This window comes from Suncus etruscus, chromosome X, assembly GCF_024139225.1.
Source record: "Suncus etruscus isolate mSunEtr1 chromosome X, mSunEtr1.pri.cur, whole genome shotgun sequence".
NCBI classification, from domain to species: domain Eukaryota; kingdom Metazoa; phylum Chordata; class Mammalia; order Eulipotyphla; family Soricidae; genus Suncus; species Suncus etruscus.
The window spans coordinates 109,064,382-109,076,686 of record NC_064868.1 but is presented as its reverse complement, the minus strand read 5'-3'; the positions used below and the strand labels follow the sequence as shown (position 1 = coordinate 109,076,686).

The 12,305-nt window shown below is 34.6% G+C and overlaps 2 non-coding genes across 2 annotated transcripts; both read left to right on the top strand.

Moving 5' to 3' along the window:
* The first annotated feature begins 1,902 nt into the window (after positions 1 to 1,902).
* LOC126000240 (5S ribosomal RNA) lies at positions 1,903 to 2,021 on the top strand. Its single transcript, XR_007492596.1, has one exon. It is a non-coding gene; the product is annotated as a 5S ribosomal RNA (ribosomal RNA).
* An 8,861-nt stretch (positions 2,022 to 10,882) lies between these two features.
* LOC125999803 (small nucleolar RNA SNORA51) lies at positions 10,883 to 11,015 on the top strand. The gene has a single exon (XR_007492272.1). It is a non-coding gene; the product is annotated as a small nucleolar RNA SNORA51 (small nucleolar RNA).
* The last annotated feature ends 1,290 nt before the right edge of the window (positions 11,016 to 12,305 follow it).

Below are 12,305 nucleotides of genomic sequence, written 5' to 3'. Positions count from 1 at the left end.
TGTGCCGAAAACCCCGAACTTGTCTTATATTCAGGTCATACAGGTTGTTTGACTTGGTGCTTGTGCACTGAATCAAATGCACGTAGTCTCCAGTCTTCCCATCTGCTGGAGGGGGCGGTGCTTCAGCTCAGTCCACAAGTCCTGGCTGAGCTAAAGAAGTAGGCAGCTGAACTGAACTGTATGCCACTGAACTAGTTAACACACGATAGTCTGTGCTTTGTATGAGACCGACAGCAGTGATGATATCTGCGAACTCAGTGATGATGACAATATCTATGTTGATACCCTCACATCAGATACAGCTGAAGATCTGTTTGGACATACAGATCATGAGGAGGAGGAGTAATCCAGTTTGAAGGATTTTAACCTTTGTGATTGAGCTTGATTACCTGTTAAGTTACTGTTTTCTGCACTTTATTTAAAGTTTTAAAGTTATTGTTGCTAGTTTACAGTTTTATTTAGCAATAAATATTGAATAACATTTAACTTACTGATTCCTCAATTATTGTAATTTCTTGGGGTATATATATTTTTAGTTTTGAAATTTACAAGTGGCTGCTGTATTTTGCACTTTGGCTTACACTGGAGTTACTAAGTTTTCCAAGTTTTTAAGGTAAAATTAGGGAGGTCGACTTATACTCGAAGTCTACTTGAGTATATATGATACCTTGCTTAGAGTAAACCCAGGTTTGATCACCAGCATCCCTTATGTACTCCCAAGTCTTCTAGGAGTAATTTCTGAGTGTAGTCAGGATTAACCCCTGAGCACCACTGGGTGGTCCAAAAACCAAAAAAAAAATGTATACTAGGGAGGGAAGGAAGGAAAAGAAGGAAGGAAGGAAGGAAGGAAGGAAGGAAGGAAGGAAGGAAGGAAGGAAGGAAGGAAGGAAGGAAGGAAGGAAGGAAGGAAGGAAGGAAGGAAGGAAGGAAGGAAGGAAGGAAGGAAGGAAGGAAGGAAGGAAGGAAGGAAGAAAGGAAAGAAGGAAGGAAGGAAGGAAGGAAGGAAGGAAGGAAGGAAGGAAGGAAGGAAGGAAGGAAGGAAGGAAGGAAGGAAGGAAGGAAATTGTATTCAGAGCTCATTCATTACACAATACTTTCTTGAGGGGTGGATGCTCAAAGGTGGTCCTGTTTCTGTTTCTGTTATTCCTGTTTCTGTATTCAGGAAAACTCCTTGTGATGCTTGTGAACCATATGGGTTACTAAGGATACAACTTGGGTGAGCTTCATGCTTTGAAAATAACCTATGTACTATACTATTACTCTTGCCAACAAAAACATCAACTCTTAGTGAATCAAAGACTTTGCATTAGGCCATATTCTATCAGATACCTGGAGGAAAAAGATGTCTTCAATGATAGTATTCCAGTAGCAAAGACTAGTAAAACAAAATTAAATAAATGGAACCACATCAAATTAAAAGTTTCTCATAGCAAAAATAAAGTACAGGTTAAAATTAAAATATATATTAATAATAAGAAGAAATTTTCACTTCAGATAAAAGATTAATAATAGGCAAGACATATAAACCATACAGAAAACCAAAATCAATAAATACAAAAACCAAATTAACAATGTGAAGATAAAATAGATATTTCTTAGAAGAAGCCACATGGAAAACATTAAAGAAATTCCTCAACAAAGTAAAACTAGACTGTCATATGACTCAATGATTCCTTTTATATCTAACTACAAGAGGTATTTTAATCTTTTGTTCATTGTGGCACTATTTACAATCTAGAAAAAATGAAAATTTCAATTACAAAGGAATAGATAGGGATTATGTATACATATACAATGGAATACTTCTCAGCTATAAGAAACATGAAATTCTGACATGTGCAACAAATTTGATGGAGCTAGAAGGTCACATTTTAAATTTACCAGTGGAAGAAAGAAAACTGGGTCTACGGCCATACCACCCTGAACGCACCCAATCTTGTCTGATCTCGGAAGCTAAGCAGGGCCAGGCCTGGTTAGTACTTGGATGGGAGACTGCCTGGGAAAACCGGGTGCTGTAGGCTTAAAAAAAAAAGAAAAAAAAGAAAACTGCAACAAAATCTCACTTATATGTGGTGTTTTCAGTCATAAGTAACATAGGAAAAAACAAGATAATGAATAGTTTTCCATGAAAACAAGCTGTTAGAATATTTGCCTCACAAAAAATATAGAAATAGCAAAATATTTTGAAAATGCAATGAACATAAAAATCAGCCAAATTGGAGCCAAAGAGATAGTACAGGGGATAGGGTCTTGCCTTGCACACAATTGACCCTAATTATAATCCTTGCACTGCCTATGGTACACCAAGCACTGTTAGAAGCAATCCTTCAACACAGAGTCAGTAGTAAGCTGTGATAACTGTTAGGTGTTACCCCTAAACCAAAGATATAGATAAATAAATCATAATAAACTAATAAAGAAATCAATCCAAGATATTTCTGGTAACACTTGCCCTTAGTTATTTCTAGAGAAAAAGAGACCTTTTAGGGGCTGGAGCAGTGGTGCTAGAGGTCAGGTGTCTGCCTTACACGCACTAGCCTAGGATGGACCATGGTTCGATCCCTGGCGTCCCATATGGTCCCCCAAGCCAGGAGCGATTGCTGAGCACATAGCCAGGAGTAACCCCTGAGTGAAACCGGCTGTGACCCCCCCCAAAAAATAGAGAGACCTTTTAGTACAACATCAAGAGAAATAACTTCTACTTCAAAGCATTTCTATAGGGGAGAGAAGATAAAAATGAAGGGAAATTATTAGTAGAATAAATAACCAAGGACTTTTCCAGTCTGATGATCAAGTCTCATACTTAAATATGAGAGTCACAAAGAGTGCCAAACAAAATAAAGGCAGATGGAAGTGCACCAAGGCATATTGCAATTAAGATGGCAAAAGTCAAAGATTGAGAACAAATATTAAAAGCAGCAAGAGAAACTACATTGACAGCTATCATGACAATGGTAGTGAGTGAGAGATATAGAATGCCTGGGGCTGGAGCGGTGGCACAAGCAGTAAGGCATCTGCCTCGCCTGTGCTAGCCTAGGACGGACTGCAGTTTGATCCCCCAGCATCCCATATGGCCCCCCAATTCAGGAGCGATTTCTGAGTGAAAGCCAGGTGTAACTCCTGAACATCAATGGATGTGGCCAAAAACCAAAACAATAAAAAAATAAAAAAAAAAAGAAATAGAATACCTGTCTCGAATACAGGCAGGGTGGAGGAGAAGGAGGGAGATGGGGGGGGCATTGGTGGAGGGAAGGTTGCACTGGTGAAGGGGGGTGTTCTTTTTTATAACTGAAACTCAACTGCAAACACGTTTTTAAACATGGTGCTTAAGTAAATATAGTATTGAAAATTAAAATCATGAATCACGGTGCCTAAATAAAAATGGGGGTGTGTAGACTCATTGCAGAACTGTGAATTTAAATTTTATCTACTAAAATATATTAATGTTCTATATCCTATAAGGGAGTCATGTGATATGGCCAGCCTATTTAGATAAATAGGTATCCGAAGAAGAATAATCCTTCAACTAGTTACCATTTATATTTTATAGTTATTCAAATCTATAAACTGAAAGGTTTTAAGCAGTTCATGTCTATGAAGTCAATTTTTCAAGATGCTTTCAATGGTCTTATATAAAAAAAACCTATAATGAAGTAGTGAGATATTCATTAACATAAAATAAGAGAAAGGAGGCAAGTAAAGAAGGAGGCCCTTACAATGAATTTGCCTTGAACTTAATGGAAAATGTATTCTTGAAATCCCAGAAGTGAGTTTCTTGGTTAACTTATATACAAATGTACTTACCATACGCAAATAAACAGAATATTAATTTTACTGTAAACTATGTAACCTTAATATTTAAAATAAAATTATAAAAATATAAAAGATAAATGCGCTCAGTATGAATTCCCAAGTCCTCTTCTTATATATCCAAATCATTATAAATCCTATGAACAAATAAGGAAACTCATTTGAGCCCTGAATGTGGATTTGAAGTGTGGCTTTCAGAATAATTTACTTACTAGGGAAAATATAAATTTTGCACAGAATATTTAGACCAGAATATTCTTTGAAGATTTTCAATGCAAATTGATATATAAATCATTCAAATTATGACATTCACATCTATCTGAAATAGTTAATTTATAGTGAGGAGAAAATTAGAATTTTAAGGCGGCAGTTTTAAGGATAGTACACATTGTTTTCTTAAACAGAAACGAAGTAGAAAATAATTGAACTTGTATATTTTGGAAACTTGGTTTCTCTGTTTCCATACTTATGTGTATAAGCCTTAGCTGTCATAATTCAAAGACAAAGTGTACTAAATCCAAAACTACGAGTACAAAAGGAGACTATTCACTTTGAAATTGCACCAATGTCACACACTGTCAATTGTGATTTCTTTTTCAGAAGATCCCCTATAGCCAACACAGATCTTAGAGAGGACATATGAAAATGAAAGACCAGATTACCCACAAAACCCTCAATTTAAATGGCATTCATAAGCCTGTGTCATATTAAACTTGCTTAAGAAATGGTAATTCGGTTGCACAGAAGTTCTCATGAAACTTGTGACAGTTGACATTACAGAATCACCTGACCAAATTAATCTTCTTCCCAGGGAAATGATATGATAGCATTAAGCCAACTCCCATTGTTTCTAATGTTCATGCTTCGCAGAGACACGTCATAACTACCAACTCTTAACATAAATGATATTACACAAAGTCTTTCCTGGGTCAGTTTTCCCTTTGTCCAGAATGATTGTACTTTAAGAGTGAAACAGAAACACAGTGCTTTGCATTTGGAAATTGTCACTTACAGAACACATGAATTAAAGCACTAAAACAGGAATAACACACAAAATTGAAATTAAAGCCAAGTTTTTTTCTGTTTTTCCAAAATACAATTTATATTCATTTTGAGTTAAATAGAAATTAATATATTAATATTTAATTCCTTATGACATGTCATAAATAGAAATAGACATAAATATATGTAATTTATATAATATATTATATTATTATACAATAATAAATAAACATAAATAGTCATAAATAGACAATAAGAAAATAAAACGATTATAAGACTCTTTAAAGAAGAGTAGCATACCCAATCTACAACAAACTAGACACAGAGGGCATCACTTATACTAAAAGCCCAGGGGTCAAAGGAAGGGCTATGGGATACATCCTGGGAACAGGGGTGGAGGGAGGACAACATTGGTGGTGGGAATGCCCCTGATTCAATGTCACTATGTACCTAAAATATTACTATGAAAGATTTGTTCCACTTTGGTCAAAATAAAAATTACTTAATTAAAAAAGAAGAGTAGCATATAGGGCTTTCTGCATAAAATTTAGAAGAATTATGACTTACTTAAGAAATACTTCAGAACACAACCTCATCATAAAACACAGCAAATACATTAAAATATTAATGAATATCATTGAAGCGTACAAAATGTATTATAGTCCTATCCAGTAGGAAAGTTCAGAAACTGTCAGGAGGTCAACCTTCCTATAACATGTTTTTAGTGTATAATCACATGGCAAAGTTTAAAATCATTTCCAACACCTTTGTTTTTTATATCTTTACAGGTAGGTTTTCCTGGGACTTATCTTTATTTATGACCCCTTCTTCATTTTCATTATTATTATTATTATTATTATCATTATTATTATTATTATTATTTGGTATCTGGGTCACATCCGGTGACGTTCAGGGGTTACTCCTGGTTATGCACTCAGAAGTCCTTCCTGGCTTGGGGATCATAAGGGACGCCTGGGATTGAATCAAGGTCTGTCCTGGGTCAGCTGCGTGCAAGGCAAATGCAGCATTTTCCGGCCCCACCTTCTTCATTTTCTAACATCAGTCTCTCCTTTAATATTATTTTAATTAATTTTTATATTATTTTATTATTATTTATTATTTTTTATTTTTTTCTTCACCATGACCTACACACAAGCATCTCTTATTTAAATAATACAGTTAAAATTATTTCCTTATTTATTTATTTATTTATTTATTTATTTATTTATTTATTTTGGTTTTTGGGTTATACCCGGCAGCGCTCAGGGGTTACTCCTGGTTCTATGCTCAGAAATTGCCCCTGGCAGACTCGGGGGACCATATGGGATGCTGGTATTTGAACCACCATCCTTCTGCACGCAAGGCAAAAAGCCTTACCTCCATGCTATCTCTCCGGCCATATTTTATTATTTTTTTCCTTCATCATGACCTACACTCAAGCATCTCTTATTTAAATACTACATTTAAAAATTATTTTCTTAGAGAAGTCACCTTTTCTTGCTATCCTCACTTTCCTTTATCTGACAATTCTTTAAGATCTTGTCTTCCATTATACTTACTCAGACCCAAAATCATTTTATTCTTTCCTTTACCTTCTTTTTATATCCATTGACAACTTTAGAAACATCCATCTATAAATCCAAGGTGATATCTTGAAAGAGCTGTAGTGCATGTTACTTGCCATGTTAATTTTGCAATATTTTCAAAATAATATATTTTAATTTTACTTTAATTAGAAACATGAACAATTGATTATTTTCAACTTAATTATTGAGTAACACCTAACCAATAAAATGGACCTTCTACTTTACCAATTTGTGTCTCTGAAGTCTCATTTATATTCCTGATTTCTATTTCTATATACCGTATGTCAATTATTTAAAAAGCTGCATTTTCGATCTCAAGGTCATCTACTCTTTTACTTTATTTACTTTATACTTAGAAACTTTATCTGTGAGGGGGTCAAGAAGAAGGCAACCCACTGAAGCTCAAGGCTTACTTCTGGCTCTGAACTCAGGCAGCTCCACTCCTAGTGGGGCACTAGGAACCACATTCTGCTGCTGTGGATCAAATCATATTAGCTGAGTGCAAAATATGTACACTACCCTCTGTTCCATAGCTTCAGGACCCTATATCTGAAGCTTTAAAGTCAGTGTAGAGTTAATCCTTCTTTAGTAAACCTACATGTACTCAAAGCATGTTGAGGTTAAGTAAAGAAGTTCACAAGAAAGACAGATTTCTGTGATCTGTACAAAATAGAACTCTAATCTAAAAGATGTTAGAAAGCTAGGAAATGAATGACCAATCATTATAATTCAGCACAAGACACAATCTAAGTAGTTGTCATCTCTCACTATTGCTATCTCTGAGGAAATTGAGAGGTTAGATCCTGTAGAGGTTAGAGGGTGGTTGTTAGTCTTGGCTTAGGGTAAGTGCAAGTAGATCTCTTCATCAACTCCATTCCTCTCCAATATTTTCAAATAAATACTTTATTGTTGAGGTCTTAGCTATTATGCTTTGAGGAAAACAGAGAAAAGATTATTCGATGTCATCTACATGATCTCTGATGGAAATAAACTAAAGGTGGCAGAGTAAAACACACCAAAATTTGCTATTCTGTTTTAGGGATGATTTTGCACTCTAGACAATAAAGAAAACACAGATCTAAGAACAGTTCTCAGTCTGATCCCTATTTTCAAAAGTACATATCTGCGTTTACTTTCCACTCTTTAATAAAGCAAGGACAGAAATTAATCAATATCTACAATTCTTGAGGCTTTTCCTCTCAGAAATAATACAAGAATAATAAATCACAACAAAATTTGTTAATCTATCCCTTATTACTACTGAGTTTTTTTCCACGTATTTGCTTCTCTATTGAGCTCTGAATTCTTTGCCCTGTCAAATTTCTTAAACTTTTTTTCTTAAAAAAAAAAACAGGAATCCTCCCCAACTCCTTTTATGAGGCTAATATCACACTCATTCCTAAAGAAGGCAAAGACACCACCAAAAAAGAAAACTACAGACCAATCTCACTAATGAACATTGATGCAAAGATACTTAACAAAATCTTAGCAAACCGAATCCAACACCTCATCAAAAAGATCATACATCACGATCAAGTGGGATTCATCCCAGGAATGCAAGGTTGGTTCAACATACGCAAATCAATCAACATTATACACCACATCAACAACATGAAGGACAAAAACCACATGATCATATCAATCGATGCAGAGAAGGCGTTTGACAAAATCCAACATCCGTTCATGTTAAAGACACTCAGCAAAATAGGGTTAGAAGGCACCTTCCTTAAGATAGTTACAGCCATTTATGAAAAGCCTACAGCCAACATTATACTTAATGGCGAGAAGCTAGAAGCATTCCCACTAAGGTCAGGAACTAGGCAAGGCTGTCCACTCTCTCCACTCTTATTCAATATAACCTTAGAAGTCCTAGCAATAGCAATCCGACAAGAGAAGGGAATCAAAGGAATTCAAGTAGGGAAAGAGGAACACAAGCTAGCTCTATTTGCTGATGATATGATGATATACATCAAAAACCCTAAAGAATCCACAGAAAAACTCCTAGAAACAATCAACCAATACAGTAAAGTGGCTGGATACAAAGTCAATACACAAAAGACAGTAGCGTTTTTATATACAAACAATGAAGTTGAGGAGAGAGAGATTAAAAATACAATTCCATTTAAGATAGTATCAAAAAATATCAAATACCTAGGAATCAACCTTACAAGAGAAGTGAAAGATCTATACCAGGGAAACTTCAAAACACTTCAGAAAGAAATTGAAGACGATCTAAAGAAATGGAAGAACATCCCATCCTCATGGATAGGTAGAATTAACATAGTCAAAATGACTATTTTACCCAAACTGCTATATAGATTTAATGCAATCCCTATCCAAATCCAGACACAATTCTTTAAAGAAATAGAACAATCAATTATAAAATTCATTTGGAACCATAAAAGACCCAGGATAGCTAAACACATTCTGAAAAATGAGAAGTTGGGAGGTATCTCCTTACCTAACTTGAAACTATACTATAAAGCCATAGAAATAAAAACAGCATGGTACTGGAACAGAGACAGGACCTCAGACCAGTGGATTAGAACAGAATTCCCAGACATAAACCCCCAGATATATAGCCAACTAATATTTGATAAAAGAGGCAAGAATATGAAATGGAACAAAGCCTATTCAACAAATGGTGTTGGTACAACTGGAAACTCATATGCACGAAAGTGAAAATCGACCCATATCTCACTCCTTATACAAAAGTCAACTCAAAATGGATCAAAGATCTGGAAATCAGACCTGAATCTATAAAGTTTATCGAGAATAAAATAGGCAAAACACTCGAAGACCTTTATATCAAAAGGGTCTTTGAGAATGGAGCACCAATGGCAAAAACGTTAGCATCAACTATAAACAAATGGGACTATATCAAACTAAAAAGCTTCTGCATGGCAAAAGAAACCCTACTTAATGCAAGAAGACAGCTAACAGAATGGGAAAAAATCTTTTCACTTGATATATCAGATAAAGGGCTGATATCTAGAACATACAAAGCGCTCAGAAACCTGAGCCCTTCAAAACCAAACGAAGCCATAAAAAAATGGGGAGACGAAATAAATAGACATTTCTCTGAGGAAGAGAGAAGGATGGCCAACAAACACATGAAAACATGCTCACCTTCGCTCATCATCAGGGAGATCCAAATCAAGACAACAATGAGATACCACCTCACACCAGTGAGGTTGGCTCACATCAAAAATAATGGGAACAACCTTTGTTGGAGAGGATGTGGTATGAAAGGAACTCTCATTCATTGCTGGTGGGAATGCCCCTTGGTCCAACATCTATGGAGAAAAGTCTGGAGAGTGCTCAAAGAACTTAGAATTGAGCTGCCATTTGACCCAGCAATTGCTCTCCTAGGCATATATCCCCAAGATGGAAGGACATTCATTCCAAAATACGTATGCACCCCACTATTTATTGCAGCACTCAGTATAATAGCCAAATCTTGGAACCAACCTCGATGTCCAACAACAGATGAATGGATCATTAAGATGTGGTACATATATACAATGGAATATTACATGGCAGTTAGAAATGATACAATCACAGACTTTGCAGCAACGTGGATGGACCTAGATCATGTTATGTTAAACGAAGTAAGTCAGAAGACAAAAGAAAAACACAGAATGGTAGCACTATTCTGAAACACCTAGAACACATAAAAAACAAAAAAAAAATGACATTGAAGAAGCATAACTGCTAGAACCACAAAGAAAGACTTCATAAACTCCATTCCCTGATCTGCACAGCCACCAAGATCTTTAGAAACAGGTCTGATTTTACCATCCAAGATAAAGTAGAAGTCTTCCACATACCACGAAAGCAGCAAGAGGAGAATAAATGATCTATTTTTTTGACGTCTTTATTTTGGTGTGGAGATTACGGTTGATGTCTCCAATATTATTTTATTTTATTTTGTTTTGTCTTTCTCTTTCTTTTTTGCACTTGAGTATGATTTGATTTCAGAACCGAGATTATTGTGTGGTGCCTGTCTTTATTGCTGTGGTGCTTATCGGTTATTTAATTCGATATTTTTTTTGTGTGTGTGTGTGTATTGTTGTGGTATTTTAATTACTTTTTTCACATCCTCTCTCAAACTGAGGTTGGAAGCCTCTAGACAGGACTCTGCCTATTTTCAGCATATTTGATTTTTGATTGAGAAGAGGACATATTAGGTGATGGGTATTCCCCTGATTCAATGTGAATATGTACCCAAAATACTACAGTGAAAGATATGTAAGCCATTGTGAAAAAAAATTATGTTTTTAATCAGAAATTTTCTTTGACTCACATGTATTATTATTATATCAATTATATTATATGTTATGTTATGTCACTATATTATGTTATATTAGTTTACCTCATTATGTTAATCAATTTTGTCCTTTAAATGAATTCTTACTTTAAAAAAAAACAACTTTAGTTTGCTCTGAAGAAAAAAAAAATAAAATAAATAAAAGATAAGATAAGGCCTCCCAAATCTTACCACAGGCTGTGTTCTTTACACTGGCTGTATAGAAAGAGGAGGTACAGTAAAGGCACCCCATATACACCTCAACACAGGCCCCTTGCCGGGTATGTATTGTGAATTGGGGGACAAAAAAAAATTTCTATATAAACCACCATTCTAATACCTCCTTTGAGCTACCATTGAGTTGTATTATGTATAAGCATTGTCTGCATGTAATAATAATATTCAGCTTGTATTTTATGCATTCTTTTACATCTTAATTTGTGGAACCCCAGCCAGAGATACAAGCTGGATAGAAAAAAATGATTGTTTTCCTACCCTATATATCATAGTATACATATAGTTGTTTATCAATAGATGTCCACTTACATTTTAACATTTGGCATTATTAAATTTTATAAGACAACTCAGTAGATTAGCTTAGCATCCCATTGTCTTCTAGAATTATCAACAGGCAGTTTGTGTGCAAATATGTCTAACTTTGAGACACCTGGAAATACGTGATTCTTTTATTTCCTTTATGACTACTGCAGTATATGAAATTAAGGTGCAAAGACAATTACGGTGAAAAAAGATGAGTAAATTAGAATTAGAGAAAAGATGTAAAAGAGAAGAGAGTAATTACATTGACAACATTTTGTCTGTGGTGTTTATATTTTGTATTACACTTCACTGGCATTATAGTTAGAACCAAAAATATTTTCAAAGCTAATGTTTTTTATATTCATTTGAGTGAACAAAAATTTAATTTAAAGTATTATTAGGGACTCCCCATAACTCATGACAGCAAAGATTTTAATAATAGCAGTATTTTAAGATACGGAAAAATAGATATAATGCAATTCATTCAGTGGTGAAATAAAACTATTATAAATGTGATATGCGAATGTCCTATTAACTTTTTTTCAATAGAACCTTTTAAAATTCTATAGCTTTATTACCAAATTCATTGCTAAATATTTTTCCTCTGCAGGATATTTACCACTTTAATCAGCTTCTGTGCATGAGAGACAATGAAGTCTTAAATATTATCGGAGGACACAAATTTTGCATAAACCAATTGCTTATTTTTATAGATAATCAATGATGCCAATATAGACATTTATAAATTTATTCTTGTTTTAGTATCAGGCACTACTTAAAGTTTAAGGGCAGACTCTAGAAATACTGTCTCTAGACTTTGTGGCTCTAATATTTCCTAATTTTCCTTAACATTTTTCCTTTTCAGAATATTTATTCTAGACTGAACTGAATGCTTGAATTCTCTTCCTTCCTTTATCTATATGTTAATATTTCAAGTCCTAATTTAATGGTATTAAAGGCACAGAATTTGGGGTGTAGTTATGTCTTGATAATGAAACTATTATAAATGGGACCAGTCTATTCATAAATAGATACTTCTCCAGAGACATATGGAGTAT